Here is a 16,562-nt window from a genome sequence, read left to right as displayed (position 1 = left end):
ATCCTTTTTAAGTTTTGTGGTCATACACAAATCACTAGCAGTATAATTTTCTCAACAGGTGGAATAGTAGTGAGAAGGGAACCAAAAAAATTATTTAATAAAGCACCAAGCAGCTGGAGCCCTTTAACAAAATGGTATTTATAATATTGCAATGTGAAGGAAGCATGGTGATAGCAAAGGGAACATAGTTAGCTAGCATCAAATCCAATGTCTAACTGGAAGAGGGTACAATATATTGGAAGATGAACAAAGAATTCATCTGCTTGACACTCTGTAGGTCAAGCAGCATCTGTAGTAAAATGAACAGAGTAAGCATTTCAGGTTGAAGGCCCTTCATTGGAATAATAAGAAAGCAGCTTAGTTTTAAGGTGCAGACAAGAGTATCGGGATGGATACAACAAAGATTACTACAGTACTTCTGATGGGGCAAGTCCAAGATTGTGAAGGAAGTTGTGCTGAACCATCCAGCTCTGGAGGGACAGCAACCCCATGGTTCTAGTTACCTGACATCTTAATTCTCCATCCATCTCTGACCTGTATGTGGCCCCCTGCACTATGCTAATGTATGCTTGACAAACCGCACTTCCTCCACCTCATCTTGGCAACATAAAGCTGACTTGATTTTCCATCACATCCAGTTTTGACCTGGCATTTTTGAAATGTTAGAGGGTTTCTCTTTCCATGGAGCGAGTGCCCATTTGTTTGCAGAGATATCCCTGACCTGCTGAATGCTTCTAGCAATTTGTGTTTTTAATTTCTGGATTTCCAGAAACTGCAGATTTTAAAAAAATTAGCACCTCATCTTCCCCTGGGCTAGCTGCAACACTCTGCACTCAATAATCAATTTCAACAAACTCCATTAATTGTTTTTTCTGTTGGTACAAAACTTGCCAGTTTTGCTACAAGGTGATCCATCTTTATTTGCTCAAATTGGTTTCACTGCCTGCACAAACAGTGGCTGATCATTTCCAGCATTCTTTTTGCATTTAGATTTAGCAATTCTAATCTGAATTTACAGTTTTAACATGTTCCTTTGTTATTTCTTTCCTCTCTCATTGTCCTCTAATCTACTCACTAGCTAGCTCTGTGAACAGAATAACCTCAGCATCCCCAATTTTATCCCACCAGGTAAATTCTCTGTTCTAACCAGCCCTTTCTATTAATTAAAACACCCATCTTCTCACTTTCCCAGTTTTCTATTTACAGATACAATAAGACCTGCCGAATGTTTCTAGTATTAACTGTGCAATTCTGACTTTTGAAAAAAAATCTTTACTTGATTCATCAGGACTCTGATCATGGGTTTGCTTGATGAGAAGTTGCATGAGCTATACCTGCATCCTCTGGGGTTTAGAGTAATGAGAGGCAATCTTAATGAAACATGTAAAAATACTGTCCGGTGCACACTCCTCAGACTGAAAAGCCTTGAACCCAGAGTCACAGTTTCATGTGAAGTGTAGGCCACATACGACCATAACAATGGGAAAAGTTTTTTCTTGGTAGATGGTAAACCTTTGGAATTCTCTAGCTGAGAGGTATGAAGACCCAATCATAAAAGCGATTCAAAACTGAGATCTTAAGATTTCATAATACAGGAAGTTCTTGGGTTCTGTAAGGAATCCAATTCCAGTGAACCCTCCGCAAGCCAATTTCTCTGCAAATCAGAAACATCTATTTTCTATAGGCTCCACATTCACTTGCAATAATTACTTTTTTTAAAATTAAAATGAAGCACCCCAGCAGAACTCATTATTAAACCAATGGAATATATACCGCGTCCAGTCATTAAGTTATTACCAGTCTGGAAACTGCTTTAAACAATTGGGAAAATTTGCATGAAGTGCCACTTATAAGTTCACTGATGACACCACTGTTGTTGGTGAAATCTGAAATAGCAACAAGGTGGTGTACAGGAATGAGATAAATCGTCTAGTTGAATGGTATTGAAACAACCTTGTACTCAATGTCAGCAAAACTGAGGTACTGATTGTGGACTGTAGCAATGGGAAGACAGGAGAACACACACCATCCACATTGAGGGGTTAACAGCGGAAATAGTGAGCTTTAAGTCCTGGGTGTCAATAAATCTGGGGATTGGTCCTAGGCTCAACATATTGATGCAACCACAAAGTCGTCAAGCCTACAGCTCTACTTAGTTAGGAGTTTGAGATTTGGTATGTCACCAAAGACTCTTACAAATTTCTATATAGATTACAGTGGAGGGTATTCTTATCAGCTGCATAACCAACTGATATGTAATCTCCAATGCACAGGATTCTGAGAGGCTGCAGAGTGCTGTAGACTCAGCCCGTTTCATCACAGGCACAACTTCCTCCACCATCAAGGACATCTTCAAGAAGTGATACTGCAAGAAGGTAGAATCCATCATTAAGGACCCTTATCATCCCAAACATGCCTTTTTCTCATTACTATAGAAGCCTGAAGATCTATACTTGATGACACAGGAACAGTTTTTCCCCATGTGTTATCGGAGTTCTGAGCAGTTTGTGAACACTACCTCATTATACACTTTTTTTTTGCAGTATTTTGTAATTTATACCAGTTATGTCTTTGCACTGTACTGCTGCAAAACAAACCATTTCATGTCATACAAGACAGTGATAATAAACATGATTCTGAAAAGCCAGTACATTTGTAACATGAAAAGCCCTTATATTATGGGAATCAAGGGAATGGAGCTAAGGAAGATCACCCCTGACCCTTCAGCAGCCCAAAGACCTAACTAATTATGTTATTATGTTTGACAAATATAGAAATGGGCTTGATGTGCAATTCTGTCAACAACATCATATTCAAACATTTCCTGAGTTCTGAGTACAGACAATAAAGAACATAAAAGAAAAAAAAGATTTTACTTCTACACTGGAACAATAAATAAAAATTTTAAAAATTATTCCAAAAGAGCAGTTAAGGACAAGAAATTCCTCAAATTATCAAACCCAGCTCATATTTAGTATAACAGTGCCTAGGAAAACAGTGTCATTGAAAATTGAAAACATAAAACATTGACCATGTTAAAACTGGAAAATCATTGCTAAACTTAAGTGTTTAAGGACATGAGATACACATGACCAACTGTGAAAACTTCCTATATAAAGTCTTAAAAACACTGGACCCTATGATTTACCTAAATTGCAATTTGAATGAAGCACTGAAGATCAAATAAGCGCGTATGTTTTAAATGCATACATTAAACAGTTTTCTCTTATATACATAAAAAAAATGCTATTTTTAGTTTTGAAGTGCACTATTTATGTAAGATAAAGTAGGGAAATATCCAACTGGTTCCCATCTCCTTTCACTTAATATTAGATCAAAAGGATTTAAATATACAGTGCTCTGAAAAAGTATTCAGTCCCCACAACTACTTTCACATTTTACTCTCATTTTCTAAATTTAAAATATACTTAAGTAGAATTTTTTGAACTAATCTACAAAACATTGTGCATCATATCAAATCGAAAGAAAAATTCCAAAACCTGTGATCACTTACTAAAAATTTTAAAAAAACAAAATTGCGAGGTTGCAAAAGTATTCACCCCCTTTGTAATTACTATGTTAACTTTACTCAGATGCCAACTCACTCATGTAGGAAATTGGAGGATCACCTGTTTTCAATAAATTCATAATGCTGTAAAGAGCCCCTCTCTACGGTCCAACAATATATTTTCAACAGATCAAATCAAAATGAAGACAATTCAAGGAAATGATTAATAGAGAAGCACAAATCTGGGAAAAAGTAGTCAACCATCTCAAAGGCACTGAACATACCTTGGAGCTCAGTGCAGTCCATCATGAAAAAGTGGAAATATCTGAAACCACAGCCCCACCGCCTAGGTCAGGCCACCCCTCTAAATTTAGCTGCTGGAGAAGAATACCACTTACTAGACAACGGGGTGACCCATTGGGGCATCCTTTGAGAGAAGGGTAGTGCAGTCTGATGTAACCAGAATGAACATTAAATTTTCCTGAATGCTACTGGTATTGCTTTGCTTTGGAAAATGAAGTAGAAAACCTCAGTTTATTAAAGAAGAACGACACATAGCAAAGCAAATATAGCTGCTCCTCATTTAATGAAGGACACTTCTGATGGCATAATTTCTGGTTTATCTGCCACCCTTGTGCCTCTCGTTGTCATTCTGGAAATGTGCAGCCCTTTCATCCCCCGTCTCTTCATCGCTCATCTTTTTTTGTCCTAACTCTTTGATCCTGGAGTCGTGCATCCCTGGCCTCATCCGATTCTTGTTCTCTCCCTCTCCTTGCCGCTTCCCAACGACGTTTGGCGTTATCTCTTGACCATAATGCCCCCCTTCCGTTTCCACACGGCATAATTAGGCTGACCATTTTTTTTACCCTAATGCTGGATAGAAGATACGACACACTAACAGCAAAGGATGCTGATTACTCTTGATGTGGTTGGCTCTCTCCTAAATGAATGTGATATAGTCACCGCTGTCCTTTGACTGCATCAAAGGGTTTTATGAGTGTCTTGAAGTATGTCATTACAATAAGAAGTAATTATCTCTTATTGATGAGTGGCAGCTACATCTGTCCCAATCCTGCACATGCTGATGGTGATCAGCAGAATGTGACCCCTCGAAATAGAGCTGCCCTGCCCTTTTGCTCCGGTCGGTGTTGCTGCTAAGATTGGCCGTGCGCATGCATCGGGCTGTCGCGTCCCAATTTCCATGATGGCCAATCGGCTCTCAGGTGAAAACGAGCCTGTTGATTTTGGCGAATGAGCAATTTTATACGAATATACAACCCTGAACTTTGCCTACATGCTGTAAGTTAGCGCATTTTAGTTCGATTTAGCCAAAAAAAAGTGCTGCTGTAATGCAGTGTTTGCGCTAATTGGAGATCACAAACAGACAGACAGAGCATGAGAGTTTTAGTAGTATATAGATAAGAGAGACTACTGCGATGCCAATGGTCACTCTGAATGAGCTGCAGAAGTCAGTGGCTGCAACTGGAGATGAAGCTCATGGCTCCACAATCTCTAAGGCCATGAACAAAAAGGTTATTTATGGAAAAGTGGCAAGGAAGAAGCCACAGCTTTAAAAAAAAGCATATCCTTACCCATTACAACTTTACAAAGTGTCACTATAAAGAGGTGGAAGAAGGTCTTGTGGTTGGACGAGACTGAACTGGAACTTGTTGGCCTCAACACTAAGCAGTACGTGTGACATAAATCTAATACTGTATATCAACCAGTTAACACCATCCCTTCTACAAAGTACGGTGGAAATAGCATCAAGCTATGGGTCGAACATATTATTCTCCGTTAACTTCCGCCACCTCCAACGGGATCCCACCACTAAGCACATCTTTCCCTCCCCCCCTCTCTCTGCATTCCGCAGGGATCGCTCCCTACACAACTCCCTTGTCCATTCGTCCCCCCCCCCATCCCTCCCTCCTGGCACTTATCCGTGTAAGCGGAACAAGTGCTACACATGCCCTTACACTTCCTCCCTTACCACCATTCAGGGCCCCAAACAGTCCTTCCAGCTGAGGCATCACTTCACCTGTGAGTCGACTGGGGTGATATACTGCGTCCGGTGCTCCCGATGTGGCCTTTTATATATTGGCGAGACCCGACACAGACTGGGAGACCGCTTTGCTGAACATCTACGCTCTGTCCGCCAGAGAAAGCAGGATCTCCCAGTGGCCACACATTTTAATTCCACATCCCATTCCCATTCTGACATGTCTATCCACGGCCTCCTCTACTGTAAAGATGAAGCCACACTCAGGTTGGAGGAACAACATCTTATATTCCGTCTGGGTAGCCTCCAACCTGATGGCATGAACATCGACTTCTCTAACTTCCGCTAAGGCCCCACCTCCCCCTCGTACCCCATCTGTTACTCATTTTTATGCACACATTCTTTCTCTCACTCTCCTTTTTCTCCCTCTGTCCCTCTGAATATACCTCTTGCCCATCCTCTGGGTCACCCCCCACCTCCTTGTCTTTCTTCCCAGACCTCCTGTCCCATGATCCTCTCGTATCCCCCTTTGCCTATCACCTGTCCAGCTCTCGGCTCTATCCCTCCCCCTCCTGTCTTCTCCTATCATTTTGGATCTCCCCCTTCCCCTCCAATTTTCAAATCCCTTACTCACTCTTCCTTCAGTTAGTCCTGACGAAGGGTCTCGGCCTGAAACGTCGACTGCACCTCTTCCTACAGATGCTGCTTGGCCTGCTGCGTTCACCAGCAACTTTGATGTATGTTGCTCAAGCTATGAGGATGCTTTTCACCCTTTGCAGGGACCGGAAATCTTGTCAAGATTGATGGGAAGATGAATGCTACTAAATAGAGAGAGAGATTCTGGATAAAAACCTGCTAGCCTCTGCCAGAAAGCTTAAACTGGAGAGAGAGTTTCTCTTTCAGCAGAACAACGACCCAAAGCATTCTGCCAGAGCAACCATGGAGTGGTTTCAAATGGGGGGAAAAAAATTGATGTCCATAAGACCATAAGACACAGGAGCAGAGGTAGGCCATCAGTCCATTGAGTCTGCTCCACCATTCTATCATGGCTGATCCCAGATCCCACTTAACCTCATATACCTACCTTCTTGCCATATCCTTTGATGCCCTGACCGATCAGGAAACAATCAACTTCCACGTTAAATACACCCATGGACTTGGCCTCCACCGCAGTCTGTGGCAGAACATTCCACCGATTCACTACTCTCTGGCTAAAAAAATCCTCATCTCTGTTTTAAAAGGTCACCCCTCAATTCTGAGGCTGTATCCTCTAGTTCTGGATATCCCCACCATAGAAAGCATCCTCTCAATATCCACCCTATCTAGTCCTTTCAACATTTGTAGGTTTCAAATGAGATCCCCATGCATTCTTCTGAATTCCAATGATAACAGACCCTTGAGTCTGTAATGAGTGGCCCAGTCAGAGGCCTAACCCCTAATCCAATCGAACATCTCTGGCAAGATGTCAAGATTGCTGCCCACCGCTGCTCCCCAACTAACCTGACACTGCTTGAGCAATTTTGCAAGGATGAAGGGACAAATCTTGCTCCATCACGTTGTGCAGATCTAATAGAGTAAAACTGGAGAGTGTAGTGGTTAACAATTGAAAAACTTTGTGAAGGTTGGACACCACCTGACAACATCTGCTCCTGACCAACTGAAGAGAGTATCCCAGTGCATGAAGCAAGTACAATAAAACCTACTGGCTGTAATAGCTGCGAGAGGTAGTTCAATTAAGTACTTTTGAATTGCCAACATTTCAGTTTGAGTTTTTAAGTGTATCATATTTTACAATTTTGTTTTTGACTGTAGTGTGAAAAAAGGAACATACAAGGGGTGATTGATAAGTTCATGGCTTAAGGTAGAAGGGGTCAATTTTAGAAAACCCAGCCCATTTTTCAATATAGTTCCCTCCTACATTTACACACTTAGTCTAGCGGTCGTGGGACGTAATCTTGGACCTCCAGAAAGTGTCTGCAGCAGGGGTGAGAAGTTTGTGGCCTAAGGTAGAAGAAGATGAGTTATACAGCTCTCGTTACATGCACATGCAGTTCAACTCTGACTGATTATGCAGAAGGTTTGAAATTAGTAACTCATCAGGGGTGATTGATAAGTTTGTGGCCTAAGGTAGGTGGAGAAGAGTTATTAACTTCAATCTTTCTGCATAATCACTCAAACAGTTGAACTGCATGTGCATGTAACGAGAGCTGTATAACTCATCTCCTTCTACCTTAGGCCACGAACTTATCAATTACCCTTGCCGTGGACACTTTCCGGAGGTCCAAGATCCGTATGCTCCACGACCGCTGCACTAAGTGTGTAAATGTAGGAGGAGAGTATGTTGAAAAATAAATGTACTAGGTTTTCTGAAATTGACTCCTTCTACCTTAGGCCACAAACTTATCAATCACCCCTCGTACGATTTACAAATAAAATCCCCAGTTAACTTGATCAAAATCCCTGGTTGTAATAACCATTTATATGAACAAACGGTTAGGGACTGAATACCTTTTCAAAGGACTGTACCTAGTACTAAGCCAAATATTTCAGTTAGAGTATACACGTACTGCATAACAAACTGAACCAAGGTTAGTGAGAAAACAAATCCAGTCAAGTGCATTTGACTATTGACAAAAAAAAACTAGAAATTTAATAACAGACTAATCAACTAATAACAGGCTTGTAGGCGGAGTCATGATGGCGCTAAATTGCAACTCCTTCGCATTCATCTGTGAAAACAGCTTGACTGTCTCTCCTTTACCCTTTCAGGGTGGATGGGGATCTGCTGAAGACTCTGACCTGGAGCTACACTCAGACTTTGTTTTTTTGCAGTGGTGGGGCCCACTCTCCGGTCATGACCGGCTGCTTTTCGATATCCCAAGGACGCACCTAGAAGATGAGTGTGCCTTTGCGGTTCTGAGGTTTCGCAGCCCTGGAGATAGGCTGATTCTAAGCCAGTATGCTGCTGACTGACGTGCCGCAGGAGAATAAGGAACAGATTGGCTGTCGGGTGCTCTGTACTTGGCCATTCAAGCTCTCTTTTTGTCTTGTCATTGGGGAAAGTCTTGTCAATTCCAGAGTCTCAGAACTCTGGGAAAAAAAGCACTATGACAGACTTTCAACAATGTAAATCAGCGAGTTGTTTTGTTATGTTCCCCCCACCCCACTGTGGAAGAAGACAACTCTTTTTCTCTTTATTAGGGAGAATGAAGAGCCTGTGGCATATCGGTTAGTTTTTGTTGTACTACAGATCATGATCTTTATTGGGGGCCTTGCTATTGCATGCTTTGTAGGTGAAGGGTGCTGTTGATTTTTGCGTAAGTGGGTGAGGGAAGGGTAATTGCTTTTCTGTCGCTTGTGTGTGATGGGGGAGTGGGGGGGGGCTTTGGTGTACTAACATTTTTACTGTAATTCATTCTTTGATACACTTCTGTTTTTGTAGATGTCGGCGAAGAACAAGGATTTCAGGATGTATACTGTATATATTTCTCTGACATTAAATGGAACTACTGAACTTGTAACATTAGGATGCCAATATTATTAATTTCAGGTTTCTCTCATTTCCCAAGATACAGGTGTATTTATTGCACCTCCCTAAGCATGGAATTCTGAACACTATCCAGGTTGTCATTTTTAGTACCTCTCCATATGTTTTGTATTTTTCTCTTTAATTCATTGGAGGTTATACCCACTTGCTCTGCCTGCAATTGATGGTCATATCATGATCATTATAAATACATGTAGCTTCTCTGATTTAGATACTAACATCGATCGCAAATAGATTTCAATGGCAACCCTGTAAATAATTACACCATAAAAATAATTTAAATAGTTATGAGAAATAAAGAATAAAACAAAGTTATAAAACACTTTCCTTTGCAACCTGAACTCATCTTACTGATCTCATTGAATGCTTGAATTAGCATATCTTTGTAATCCCCGAAACAGTCCAGCAATAAACTAAATTTAATAGCTAACATTCAGTAGCAAGTAGTACAGAACAACAATAATTCAACATAAAACAGCAATTCAAGTGTCAGCCAGTTATTGTGGTATGAAAATGCAAACAGTGAACCATGTTTGATGTTGGACTAAAGTAATTTGGAAAAAGGCAACTGTCTGTGGCAAAGCATCCTATGCTACACCGACTGCTACATAGAAAAACTTAGTCCAAATTATCAATCTGTTTGATCAGATAAAAAGATCAAAAACAGTACGACTAAAGTAGGATTCAATAGCAATTAACTGTTTTTATTCGCAGGTCAAAATAAAAAATTCCACAATAAATGTAAAAGTTTAATATTTTGAGTAAAAAGATGTTCATTTATGGCTTCATGTGATTTCAAAACATCCCAAACCATCACAAACTGATTAGATACTTCTGAAGCTTAGGCAGTCAGGGTCATTGTGAAGTCAATCACAGCAGTAAATCTGCATCTGCATCATCACAATATATTGAAATCAGAATCAGATTTATTTTCATTGATTTGTATAACATGAAATTAAAATTCACACAGGTTAAGCTGTAGACAACATACTTTATAAATGTATTTTGAACCGATTCCTGAGAATTTTAAAAAGTAATTACTGCTCAGCAATAAATATCAAAGGGGGCAACCTATTCCACCAGCAGTGTCATAGTTTTGCAAGACTTATTCTCCCAATATTCTAAAATTAGTAGGAAATATCAAATAACTTCTGTAATCACACATATTTGAAAGTAGCAGACATGACTGCTGTTAGCAAAACAATAGGGCTCATAGATCTCAGAGAGAAATGTAGAGTAAAACTGCAACGACTGAAGTTCTATTTGTGTGAAACATCAGTTAAGGCACCATTGGAGTACTGCTTCCAATTCAGGTCACCACTCTTAGGAAGGACTTACTCCACATAATCACAGAAACAGGTAATCAAGGCTTTCAAAAAGAAATTGGACAAGTACACAAGGAAAATTTTATAGGAGCAAAAGAGGATTGTTTTCCTCTTGGAATATATACGAATCTCTGGAAAACACAAAACCAAAAAGCTGTGGAGCCCAAATTATTAAATATACTTACAGCCCATGTAGTCTTTGGTGTGTTGGGGATGCAAGGGTAAGTGGGAAGTAAAGACGGATGTAGATCAAATCAACAATAATTTTGCTGATGGTGGACCAGGTGCAAGGAACCTTATGGCCTACTCCAGCTCATGTTTCTTTTGCTTCATATGTTAGAAGCACATACAGATATTAGTGAGCTCAAAAAGAAACATTAATTTCTAATCAGCATTAAGGTCAAAAAAAGCTTATCCAGCATTCAATGATACACTAATAGACTTTAGTTTTCAATGCTCCTTCAAGCTATTTTAGATTTTCAGTCACTTTGTTGTATTTTGCCTCCCACAGCTATATACACTATTGTGCAAGACTTTGACACATGTAAAAGAAATCTGTAAAGTGAAGATGCTTTCAAAAATAATGAAATGAAAAGTTTCTGAATATAAAAAAAACCATAAAGGGCAGTAAACAGTAAAAAAAATACCTAAATCAAACCAATGCTTGGTATGGCCATCCTTTCACTTTAAAAATGCATCAATTCTCTTAGAAACACTGTTGTGTATTTTAATAAGAAAATTTGCTGGTAGATTGCTCCAAGCATTTTGGAGAACTTGCCACAGTTCTTCTGAAGGCTTTGGCTGTCTTGTTTGCCTCTGTCTCTCCAGGTAATCCCAGACAGCCTCGATGATGTTGAGATCATAGCTCAGCAGAAGCCATACCATCAGCTGCAGAAGTTCTTGGTCTTCTTTTCGCTGAAGATAGTTCTTTATGACTTGGCCGTGCGTTTGGGGTCATTGTCCTGGTACAGAATGCAGTTGGGATCAATCAGATGCCTCCTTGATGGTATTTTGTGATGGATAAGAATCTGCTTATACTTTTTAGCAGTGAGGATTCCATTCAGTTTGATCAGATCACCAACTCCATTCGCAGAAATACAGCCCCAAACATGTTGGCTGCAGATACTCATCCATGTAGCACTCTCCAGCTCTTCTAAGGACAGACTGCTTCCTGCCCGAGCCAAAAATTTTACATTTTGTGTCGTCAGTCCAGAGCATTTGCTGCTATTGTTCAGCACCTGACTCCTTGTGGATTTGTTTTGATGCAGGATGACCACCTTGTGTCTTCCTGCGATGCTCACTTTTGCCATGGTGTAAGAACTGTCACATCTACCACACATTCACCTTTTAGTTTCGTTGTCCTTTGCCCAAATTAATTCCTTCTGCATCCATTTCTGCTTCAGTTCATTCAACTTATTGTATCATTGATCTGCACCTGCTTGTTATCTGTGTTTAATCATTCTCTGGACTATACACCATAATCAAGTTTTTATTTGAGAAGTAGTCTACTACTTCATGTTACCTTCTTTAATGAAATATTGAACTTATCTTTGTAACATTTTCCAAATGAATGCTTGCTCTTTTCTGCTGACACACTAATGAAGACGACAAAAAACATGTAAAACAAAATTGATACAGAAAACTCTAGGGTGCCCAAGACATTTGCATATTAAATGTAAATGCATAGTACATGATGTTTTTATATCTTTCTATCCTAGTCCAGGGGTTCCCAACCTGGCGGAGATCCATGGCATAAAAAAAGGTTGTGAACTCTGTTCTAGTCCATTGAGACATTATCCAAATGCATAGCATGAAGTTTTACTAATGTTTGACTGAAGTATGCATTTGAGTGCATAGGAAAATTTCTTGCATTCATAGTGAAAACAGAGGTGGGGCTCAGCTGTGATAAAAACTGACATTGCTTGTGGGTGACAGCAAGGTGTAATATAAAAAAGTGAATAGGAATCATATGATGACACAACAAAGCCTTGCACTAAACATCAGTAAGTCAAAGGAATTGATTGTGGACTTCAGGAAGGGGTGGAGAACATTCTAACCAATTTTATCACTGCCTGGTATGGAGGGACCACTACACAGGATCAGAAAAAGCTGCAGAAAGTTGTTATCTCTGCCAGTTTCATCACAGGCTCTAGCCTCTCCAGCAGTGAGGACATTTTCCAAAGGCAATGCCTCGAAAAGGTGGCATCTGTCATTAAGGACCTCCAACACCCAGGACGTACCCTCTTCTCAGGGCTGCCATCAAGGTGGTGGTACAGAACATGAAGATGCACACTCAATGTTTCAGGAACAGTTTCTTCCCCTCCACCATCAGACTTCTGTATGGACATTAGACACTTTTTTCCTGTTTTTGCTCTATACACACCCACTTATTATAACTTCTAGTTATTATTATGTATTGCAAAGTACTGCTACTGCAAAGCACAAATTTCACAACATATGCTGTTGATATTGAACCAGATTTTGTGTACAGTTGTTTAATCTACTCTAAATGCTATTGCACTCCCTAGCATAAGAGAACCACCTTTATAGTATAATAAAAATACATGAAGTGAAATAACCCTCGACATATATTGAATGCACTCAAAGACGCGTGGCTGAAAATAAAATACAACCAAAAGTGACATTCGGCTTTCACAGATTGCAGGGTGGAAAAAATGTCAATTATTAAATGACAAAAGAAAAGATTTCACATACATTTCACGTGTTATTTGCGTTGTTAGGAAAAAAACAGACACGAACAGAGCTCTCAATTAGAATCTTTAAATGGGTAATCATAGTACCATGCTACTACTCCCACCACCTTGAGTACTCCCGTGGGGGGGGGGCGAGGAGGTGAAAATAAATTAATGCCATTCAGGGTCTGTTAAACCTGCAGTATCAACTACTTCATAGCCAGAGCCTACATTTCAAGCGCATTGAAAGAGCATAGTTATTTGCGCACATTTTTATGCGCTATAAATAAAGCTTTTAAAACCAACATTAAACCATTTCCTGTTTACAGAAAAACTGGTCCCAATTCCCTCCGTGATCTAAATCCGATTTCACAGGCAGACGTACACACAACAAAAAAAATCACGATTTTTGAGATTCAAAATGTCTACATTCCCCAGACAATTGCATTTCACACTACCAGAACATAGATCATTATTAAATCTAAAGGATTAAATTAAATCTACTTCGCTCAATATTAACATAAAACAGTATGCTCAATTATCAACAGATTTAATTTGAATCACTTTCCCTTCCTCTCCCCAAACACCACCCCACCACAACGACTCAACCACCCTACGCTTCAATTATCCAATACTTAAAAGGAAATGGTTGACAAGACTTCATTTCTTCCTTTCATTACGCCAGCATCATGTCATTATGGGATTATTAGTATCACTTGTAATATTTGTAAAACGGCTTCAAGTAGTCTATATACAATGCTGCTTTACCACTAAGCGACTACAACCATAAAGCCATTTTAGTTCAGTGCAGACGCGTCACCACCACCGTATCTCACAAAGCTGCAGCACTGAGAAGCTACTGTCGAATCATATTATCACTAACTTAAATTATAAAACACACCAAACTACTTCTGCCAATATAAACCTTGAAACATCTTCGACTGCATTTAAGCATATACTTAATCAACAAAGAGAGCATTACCTCTACGCTGCACCCAATGCAGTACTCATTAAACAGTTATCTGAGCAAATATTTACTCCACAATCCTTAAATCGCTGGGGAACGTACCAAAGCAGGACATCAAGGAAATAAAAAAGGCGAGCAGTTGGCAACATGGAACAATGTAAATTCAGCCCCCACCCCACCTCCGAAATATGTATATATACGCCGTTCAACATAGAGAATGTGAGACTCATACACGCCTCCTGGTAGCCATGACCCAGTCGCACAACACACAATATCTGATTGCTACTGCGGGCCTTCGTTCGCTCTTTCCTATTAAAACATCATATCGCTCACGGCCTTTACCTTGTTGAAGGGACGTGTTGTGGAAACGCGCTGAAAAATTTCCGGACTTGCAAACAAACAATATACGCTGCAATCCCACCGAAAAACGGGCTACCGATACTATAACGTATTTTATTAATATACAATATTAAAAAAAGAGAAATTATAAACGGCGAGACCTTTGATAAGGTTCCATCTCCGGGACGGCCTTTGACTTTCCGCGGGCCCAACGTTTCCTCTGGTTGGACGTAACTCCCTCACGTGACCCACAAACCCAAGACTTTTGTTACAGGCCATCTGATTGGATGTTTGGCTCACGTCAGCCCGTTCCTGTCATCGATTTTCAATTTCTAAAGCACCTAATGTAGAAACAATCTTCAAATTCTCTAGGATGTGCTATGGTTATTTTTTGCCCCTAAAACACTTTGTATTCTTATAAGTTTAATAACTACGGTGGCAAAGCACCGTTCCCAGCATTCAACGGCGGCGTTTGATAATTTGTGACGTAACGTCTCCGAAGAGACTGGAAAGTTCTAGAAAAGGGTAAAGAGGCTCTGCAACGACCGAAAGAATACCGAGTAGCTGTCGCATGAAAGTGGCTTTGTATTTTTTTTAAAATACAGTTTGATTCGGTCGTCCTGTTGGTAAAATGGATCTGCAAGACGGTTGGTAAAAAAAATCGTCGAGTGTTAATTTGATTTTAGTTATTGTCTGGATGAGGATTAGGACGTAGTTGGGGATTAAATGCGGAACGATGCTTTCTACTCTTGTCTACTGGTGGGGGTGTAGAAAGAATGTGCGCAGGCGCTGTTGTATGCGGTAGTTGCTTGTGAGCGGTGATTCTGCGGAGGCGATGGTTTGCTGTTCGTGACAGGGCAGGAGGAAGCAATTGCGCGTGCGCGAGGGCAAGCCCCGGAGAGACCAATTGGGCGCAAGCGCAGAACGGCGATAGCCTGCCGCCGTTTGTGGGGTATAGGGCGTTGGTCCGATTGTCGCAGTATACGCAGGCGCACTAGGACCGAGCGTTGGGGGAAGGGTGACTCTCCTTGGAGTTTGGCAACAGTTTGCGCATACGCAGGATGGAGATTACACTGGCGCCGACTGGATTGATATGGAAATAATGGGGGTGGAGTGATCAAATGCGGAGATGCTGAATGTGCCTCATTGTTTAAAGAGTTAGATGTTTGGTGTTCAGATGTCACAGAAGTCTACTATGAATTATTTATGAAGCGTTATCTTAGAAATGCTTGGATGCTCTGCTGAGGAAAGGGATCCTGGCGGCCAGATGTCTGGGATGGTAGGGCGCATGCGCGGTCCCTGGGAATGTTGTGGGCAGTGCTGTTCTATCTACCGAGGGAGCAGTGGAGGAAGTGTGAAGACATTGAGAGGTCGAACAGGGTTGATTGGAATACTGTGGTCCTTAAAGTATATAGCATTGAGAAAATGTGTTCCATTTGCAACGAATTTGCTTTTGTCAAAACAAAAGCCAGTGCCGTCCAGAAAGGAAACGTAATTATTTTAACTGAACTCCGAAATTTTTTTTGTTATAAGTATGCATTTCCTGTATGAATATGAACTATTAAAAGACCTTATTTCCTGTATTCCGTGTAGTTTAATAAAATTATTTTAACATTAACATGGCTTATAATTTTGTTTTTCTGTTTAAATCTGACGTGAGTCAGATCAGTTGTAAACACGAGATCCTGCCGATACGGGAAATCCAGAGCAAAACACGCACACTTCTCTTTATGTTTAATTCATTTTGACTGCAAATGGATTGAGTCCAAACCAATTATTTTCCTTTTTGTGCCTTTTTAAAACAACTCTTAAAACAAAATCGATTACAAACATATTCTACAGACAAATAAACCGGAAAAAGGACAGGTCGCCCTGAATAGGGACTGAAAGGAAAATAAAGGCAAAAGGCATAGCTACGTTTTTTTTTGGAATTAGTTTATTGTCCTGTGTATTGAGATGGTGAAAACCTTGTTTATATGTCAATGCATTGTGCATTTGATCTGTAAAAAAAACTAACAATGCATAATGAAGTGTAACAGCTACAGAAAAAAGTTTAGTGTAGAGCTGAGCTACTAAGCTAAACACAAAAGCAATAGTAGGCCGAGAGGCTCTTGAAGACCCTACGTGATGGCCTTATGCCTCAGTTCTTCAGTTGCTTGAGTATCTCAACCTTGCCCATATCTA

At 40.3% G+C, this 16,562-nt stretch overlaps 1 protein-coding gene across 3 annotated transcripts in view; it reads right to left on the bottom strand.

Moving 5' to 3' along the window:
* ankrd12 (ankyrin repeat domain 12) overlaps positions 1-14,597 on the bottom strand; it is a 215,131-nt gene extending 200,534 nt beyond the window's left edge. For 2 of the 3 annotated variants that reach the window (XM_063059048.1, XM_063059066.1), the window contains exon 1: positions 14,540-14,597. The gene's annotated coding sequence lies outside the window, so the exon portion shown is untranslated. Of the gene's footprint in view, positions 1-14,381 lie in introns of all 3 variants that reach the window. The other variant, XM_063059058.1, reaches the window with a different exon arrangement.
* Positions 14,598-16,562: the final 1,965 nt, after the last annotated feature.

The sequence above is a fragment of the Mobula hypostoma genome, chromosome 1 (assembly GCF_963921235.1).
Source record: "Mobula hypostoma chromosome 1, sMobHyp1.1, whole genome shotgun sequence".
NCBI lineage: Eukaryota > Metazoa > Chordata > Chondrichthyes > Myliobatiformes > Myliobatidae > Mobula > Mobula hypostoma.
Note: the sequence above shows the minus strand (reverse complement) of the source record. Positions and strands in the feature narration are given on the sequence as shown.